Source organism: Emydura macquarii, unplaced genomic scaffold, assembly GCF_026122565.2.
Source record: "Emydura macquarii macquarii isolate MOO-44397 ecotype Brisbane River unplaced genomic scaffold, CSIRO-AGI_Emac_v2 contig_474, whole genome shotgun sequence".
Taxonomy (NCBI): domain Eukaryota; kingdom Metazoa; phylum Chordata; order Testudines; family Chelidae; genus Emydura; species Emydura macquarii.
This window is the reverse complement of record NW_027130611.1, coordinates 1-7,469: the sequence shown is the minus strand read 5'-3', so window position 1 is coordinate 7,469 and position 7,469 is coordinate 1. Positions and strand designations below refer to the sequence as shown.

The following is a 7,469-nucleotide window of genomic DNA, read 5'->3' as shown; positions in this document are numbered from 1 at the left end:
GTTTTTAGGGGAATTAGTATCTTAAAATTGTTTTGGCCTATTTGGTAACAAATTGGCTTCCCTAAATTCCCTAAATTCTTCTGGTAACACCACCATCAAGGCCGTGAGCTTTCCCTTCACTGAAGTCAATGGCATATCTTCCAGTGCTTCAAACCTGAGAAGGGACAAGCCTGGAGTGGTGCGCAGAAGACCTGGATTCAAATTCTATCCATCTGCAGCAGATCCTCAAGTCACTCAGGAATAATTGTAAAGGTCTTTAGACACCTAGTGGGATTTTCAAAAGTAACTATATGTCTAACACCCATGGAAACCTTTGAGTTTTAGGTACGTGGATTCTAGTGAAAATCCTTCCATGTACCTGTAGCAAGGCGCTGTGGCCTTCCTCAGAGCCTGGGCCCGAGGAAGGGTTGCAACACCCCTGCTGGGCAGAACAGGGCCCTACAGGCCAAACTGCCCGGCAACAAAGGTGCGGAGCCAAGGCAGGAAGGGGAACTTTAAAAGTCCGGCCTACCCGCTCAGTAGGGAGGAAGCTGCCACCGGAGGCAGATGTGTCTTGCTGGAGGCTGCGGCCTAGGCCTGACCTAGATCCAGTGGCTGTTGGGAGCAACCGCCCCACCGAGCGGAGCATCCAAAACCTGCCAGGATTGCCGGGCCCTAGTGACTGGAGAGGGCCGCCAAGCCCTAGTGATTGGGTGAGGCTGCCAGGCCCTAGTAGCTGGAATGAATCACCCAAGACTCCTGGGTGGGAAATATGCCCTGCGGCCGGCCCTGACCTGGAGGAGCTGCCTGATGCCGGGGACCCCCGAGAGCTGACAGAACCCTGTGACCTGGAAGAGCTGCCCTCCGCTGATGATGCAGAAGAGTTCCCAGACCTGCCACCAGCTGAATCAGGGGCTAAACCCCATCAGCGTGTTGCGGCTGGAGCCCCACTAAGTGGCAAATGGCTTTGCCACTGATAGGGCCCTGGGCTGGGACGCAGTGGAGTCGGGTGGGCCTGCGTCCCCCTCCCCTCTTCCCTAACCACCCCGGGAGGGAGTGCTACCCTCTGCGTTTGGGAGACAGGATCCCGAGCTCTAATGGACCTGCCTGCCTGCAAGTCCGGGGGCCCCAGACTAGTTTATTAGCCCGCCTGTGTGAAGGCCGGGGCCTATAGACTGCTTTGCTGGCCCCGTCCTGCCTGAGGGCCGGGGGCACCAGAGTGCTTGCTAGCTCACCCCGCTGGGGGCCGGGGCTAAAGACTTGTATACGGGCACTGTTTATTCCCCTAAACGAAGGAGCCTGGGCCCGAGGAAGGGTCACGACACCCCAGCCGGACCGTGCCACCGGCCTACAGTACCCAAATACCTTTACAAATCTGATTCTCTCTGCCTTGGTTTACCCATCTGTAAATGGAACTAATCATCTTTCCTTTGTCTCTGACTTCTTTAGACAGGTATTTTTAAAGGAGCCTAAGGGAGTTAAGCACTCAGCTCTTTCTTCAGTTATATGCTCTAACTTAACTGCAAGTAATGAGCTCAGTGAACAAATTTCTGGATGAAACTCTCTATCCTGCGCCCTGCAGAAGGTCAGAAGTAGATGATTATAGTGATTCCTTTTGACCTAAAAATGTATGCATCCACAAAATCTAATTGACTTCCCATAGCAGTTGGGCATCTAACTCCCCTAAGCTTCTTCGACAAGTCTTAGTATGGAAGTTTTGCAGTGTATGTAAAATGTGTATATACAATGATGTGCACACTGGACTCCTGGCCTCATCTGGGACAATAAACAAGGTCTGTTTATTTCACTGCCTGTTTATTTCTCTGGCAGCAGATCTATACCTATACCAACAGATGGTGGCTACATTCTTTGATCACAAGTCGGTGAGCCAGGAATATTTGGCATGGATTCTTTTTGTTATCTGGGGAAATTTACTTAGGCTAATATCTCCAGACATGGAGATCTACTGTTATGCACCCAAGCCCAGATCCACAAAGGGATTTGGGGGCTTAAACCCCTGACTCAGTTGTCCAAGTCCTAGTTTTAGGCTTCATTGCAACACACAAAACAACAGCCAAACCCTGTTGGTGCCTAAACTCACTTGGGGTCTATGTTTTCTGGGCAAAATTTCCCTAGGCACCTATGTTTCTGCCTCTGAGTATAGGCAGGCCTGGCTCGCTCTAGGTGGCCTCTGGGATTCAGGTGGAGCTAGCAGGGATGGCGGTGTTATCTGCGTCCCTTTCTCTGGGCTTGTCTGGCCAGGATATCTCTCAGGATGAGGATGAAGAAGGGCCTGGGATTCCAGGAGATGGTCGTGGTAGCAACTATGAAGATGAAGCTTGCTTCGGTAGCTTCTGGCTGTTCCTCCTCTCCCCACTCTGTTCTTTCTTTAAGATCTCCTAAGGATTCTTTAAGGATGGAATAGCCCATCCCCTTATTATCTTGTCCACCAATTAGGCCTAACATCCGACACACCAATTTTGGTTCCTTAGTTTCCGGCTCCACATCTCCTATTTTTAGCAAACATGATTTCAACAGTCTGTGAACTGTATCAACATGAGCTTTTTGTTTGGAGTAATTCAATCTTTCTGTCTCCCTTTCATCCCTTTTCCTATTGGAGTTTGTTATTATAGGTTATTGTGACATCTTATGACTTTCACATAATTTTTTTACTATTGAGTTTTAAGTTAGGATGAATTTTTAACCCCAGTTCTCATAACGAGATGAAGGTTCAACTCCCCCTTCTTCCTGAAAGGAGAAAAAAAGATCTGCGCAGGGGTCTCTAATGCCTTTTACGAGTGTGCGATACCGAGATATGGGCTATTCCAATGGACAACTCACCTCTTGAAACTATTCCAGTGTGCATGAAATAATTAAAGAGTCCTTTGGCCAAAGAGAAACGGTCAATGAAAATGATTTCCCATGCACTGCTACACACTGGGGACCAATTGGCTAGGCAGCAGTTCTGCAGAAAAGGACCTGGGGGTGACAGCGGACAAGAAGCTGGATATGAGACAACAGTGTGCCCTTGTTGGCAAGAAGGCTAATGGCATATTGGGCGGCATTCATAGGATCATTGCCAGCAGCTGGAGGGAAGTGATTATTCCCCTCCATTCAGCATTGGTGACGTCACATCTGGTATCTTGTGTCCAGTGTTGGGCCCCTCACTGCAGAAAGGATGTGGACAAATTGGAGAGAGTCCAGTGGAGGGCAATGAAAATGATTAAGGGGATGGAGCACTTGACTTATGAGGAGAGGCTGAGGGAACTGGTCTTACTTAGGGTATGTCTGTACTGACGGCAAAAGAATCCCTTCCTGACCCCTGCAGGAGACCATCGGAAACCCTGAAGCATGAGCTTCTAGGAACATCAGACATGAACCAGAAGGGACCCCCAGGGCTGCCAACCCAGGCCCCCTGCCTCATCAAAAGCAACCCCATCGTACAATTGCACTCACATATTTGTCCAGTTGTCCTTTAAAGCTAATTAAATTATTTCCCCCACAATTCCTATTGGGCAGCTCTTCCAGAACCTCTCATCTCTGATAGGAAGAGACCTTCTTCTCATTTCTGTCCCTGGCCATGGGAGGGGAATGAGGGTCTAGAGGGTTAGATCGGGGCAGGGAAGGGGCTAGGACTCCTGGATTCTATCCCTGGCCATGCGAGGGGAGTGTGTTATCTCGGACATCCAAATATAATGTTGCCATGATTTTGGTCCCAGCTGCACGGGTCTCCATCTCTGGAAATCAGCGGGGCTGCTCTGGACTGACAGCAGAGAAAAGGAAAGCAGAACTTCACTCTCTGTATCTAAAAGGTGGGAACACATTTATCCAAGCGGCCGTCTTGAAGTACCATGGCACAAAAAGGCAGGGAGGTGAGCCAGCCTCCCTGCATGCACGCTCGGTTTGCTGTCGGACCTTCTGCAGACACACACTGAGCAGGGCTCATTTCCTGCCATATTCACCCCTACACCTCCCCCCTACCCCCAACCCACTGTCTGTGTTCTGGCTGTATCGTCAAACAGGCACGTTCTATACTATAAGTAGCCCCTAAAGGTCATGCAAAAGGCTGTGTGTGTTCCGCCTTCAGGATTGGAGCCTGCATCCCCTGGCGGAGAAAGGCCCTGTTCCCCACCCCGCTGACTGGCCAGTCCCTGCAGACTGGGACCAGAACACGACCCCCTACCGCCCCCCCAGCAGGGTCCTCCTCAGAGCCTCCTTCATCTCCTTGTTTCGCAGGCTGTAGATCAGCGGGTTGAGAAAGGGGGTCCCCACCATGTAGAAGAGAGTCACCACCTTCCCGCTGGTTACTGAGGCGCCCAGGAGAGAGCCGTAATAAAGACCCACGACGGCCAGGTGCGAGATGCAGGTGGAGAAGGCCTTGTGCCGCCCGGCCCCTGCAGAGAACCTCAGCACCGCCCTGATAACTAGCCCGTAGGAGGTCAGGATGAAGAGGATGGTGGTGAAGAGGAGGAGGTAGCTCGTGGTAGAGAAGGTCTGTTCGGTCCGGGGAGCTGGGGCACAGAAGGCAGCCAACAACAGGCCTGGGTCGCAGACAAAATAATCCAGGGTGTTGGGGCCGCAGAAGGAGAGCTGGGAGATGAGGGCGACGGGCCCTATGAACCAGAGGAAACCGACGAGCCAGCAGGAGGCCGCCAGAAGCCAGGAGATCTGCGGGGACATGAGGACGGGGTAGCGCAGGGGGTGGCAGATGGCCAGGTACCTGTCCAAGGCCATGACTGCCAGGAGGAAGCACTCAGTGGTGCCCATGGAAAAGAAGACGTAGAACTGCACGAAGCAGGTGTGGAAGGAGATGGGGATGCCGAGGTTCATGAGGTCGAAGAGCATCTGCGGCACGGTGGTCGTGACGTAGCCAACTTCCAGCCAGGCGAAGTTGCCCAGCAGGATTTACATGGGCAGCTGCTGGAGGCAAGGGTCCCGCAGCACGGCCCACACGGTGCTCAGGTTGCCGGCCAGCGTCCCGACGTAGATGAAGGAGAGGAGGGCGCAGGCAAGATCCCGGCCCAGCCGGCTCAGGGAGGGGAAACCCAGCAAGATGAACTTGGTCACTGAGCTGGTGCCATTGGCTGGATTCATTCGGGGCTGGGGGGGCCTGTAGATGAAAGGAAACAATCGACAGGACGCCAAGGCTCTACCCAGAACTCTGGGAGGGGAGCAGGGTCTAGTGGTTACAGGAGTCACAGCCAGTCTCTTATACACATCACATCCCAAACTCCTCCCCAGCCACCTGTCCCACCACCCAATGTCTCATCTCCAGGCATTGCCTGGGGCTTCAGAGGAACAAGATTTATCCCCCCCCCCAAAAATAAAAAACAACCCAAGCACTTGCCAAATACATGGGGCAGCAGGGTGGAAATCCCTTCCTGTCCCCTGCCGGTGGCCAGCTGAACCCTGAAGCATGAGCGTTGAGAATGTGGGACATTCACTGGAAATGAGCCCCAGGGCTGCTAAGCTTTGCCCCCACTCTCCCAAGCAACCCTGTCCGACAATCGCGCTCATACAGTTGTTCAGCCCACACTGAAAACGAAGAAAATTGTTCCCCCCCCCAACTCCGACAGGGAGGCTGCTGCAGAACGTCCCCCCTCATCTGGTTAGAAACCCCCTGCTAATTTCCAGCAATCCTGTGTGCATGGCCAGGTGGGCGGCTGGGCAAGGAGGGGTGGGCGACCGAACAGTGAAGCAGCCAGGGAAGGAATCGAAGCAAGAAAGAAGCTGTCTGGGAAAACCCACCTGGCTGTGAGATCTCAGCCTCTTCTCTCTGCCTCTGTTAGGAAGGCGAGAGGGGGCTGATATCTGCTCTCTGCGCTGCTGGGTCCCTGGGACATGGTCTCTGGGGCGTGTAGGAGCAGCTGGATCTGGATTTGATGACTGAATAACATGTGGGCACCCAGGGGAGTGCCAGGGAGAGCCCCGCATCTTCCCAGCCACCCCACCCAAACACCCCACACAGATTTCCCCCATCTTCACACACAACGCCCTCCCACAAACACACACAGTCCTCCACACCACACACATCTCCCAAGGAGAACCGGGCATGCAGGTGAGGGGCCTGGCTTTGGGGGGGGGCTGTACAGAGTGGGGCTCAGGATGAGGAGACCCCTCCCAAGCCCATCCAGGGTCCCAGCGGCAAACTCCTCTCAGCTCTGTAATTGGCTCCGCCAGAGGCCCCAAATCATCAATACCCAGAGCAATAAACGTTCAGACAACAAAACAAACTAATTCCCCAGGGGATTTGCAGTCTGGTCTCCATGGTTAAGTAAATGGCTCTAACTCCCATGAAAGATATGGGAGGGAAAAACAACAGCTTCCGTTAGTGCCAAGACTTGACACAGCACAGGCAGGGGGAGTGAAGTCTAGTGGTCAGAGGGCTGAACTGGGAGCCAGGACTCCTGGGTTCTTTTTCCAGCTCTCAGAGGGCAGTGGGGTCCCCAGAAGGGACCGGCAGCTCATCGTGTCTCAACGTCTGTATATCTGAGGCCACTGCCTAGCAACTGAAATTAGACCAAGGGTATTACAAACCTCAGTTAGCTAAACTGTTCTGTGCCACAGGTGGAGAATAGCAGGGACTGCTGTGCACCAGTCCCTGAGGCCCCCACGATGGCAGGGAAAGGATTAAAGGAGATACAGCCAGCTAATCCTGGCAACTGACCCCCGCCCACAGGCTGCAGAGGAAGGCTGAAAAATCCCAAGCTCACTGCCACTCTGAGCTGGGGGAAAGTTAGACCCGGAGCATGTGAGCAAGAAGAAACTAGCCGAGCACCTGAGTGTTTGACTCGGTGCCACCTCCGAGCCCTGGCCCACCCCACCCACTGTCCTATCTCCAGCCGGGGCCGTCCCAGTGCTTCAGAGCAAGATGTAGTAGCATGTTTCCTGCAGTGTCATACATATGGATACAGATACATGTGCACAGACATGAAATTCTGCTGTGTCATATCCCCAAATGTGTGTCTCACGTGGCTTGAACAGATGCAGACAAACACAAAGCTGTTTCCACACCACACAGATGCCTGCATACAGGAACAAAGGACTGGCCTAAGCCCATGAACACTTTGGCCAAGTGGAAGAAATCATGCCCCTGGCTGGACAGGGCCGATCACCTGACCCCAGGGGTGTTGGGGAAACTTGTGAAAAGCTGAGGTGTCTTGGTCTCAAGGCTCTCCCTTGGAATCCATCTTCTAAGTAACACCAAGGTTGGAGAATCTACCCCCGGGGGGTGGGGGAGGGAGCCTGGCTGCAAGATGCATCCCAACTAATTGTTCTCCAGCAGCAGTTTCTGTGTCCTTCCCTGGATTTCCTGAGTCTCTCTGCAGTTGCTGGCAGACCGGGATCCACTCCACAGAGGGGCATGTCCGGGTCCCCTCCTTGGGCAGGCTTGGGTGAGAGACAAAGGACTGAATGGGATCAGAGGCAGAAAACCCCTCCCAGCTGTAGCTGATCCTGGCTTATGCAAACACTACTTATTGAGCCCTATG

General features: G+C 53.2%; 1 pseudogene; it reads right to left on the bottom strand.

Moving 5' to 3' along the window:
- Window positions 1-4,158: 4,158 nt before the first annotated feature.
- On the bottom strand, window positions 4,159-5,073 carry LOC137146723 (olfactory receptor 11H4-like; annotated as a pseudogene).
- Window positions 5,074-7,469: the final 2,396 nt, after the last annotated feature.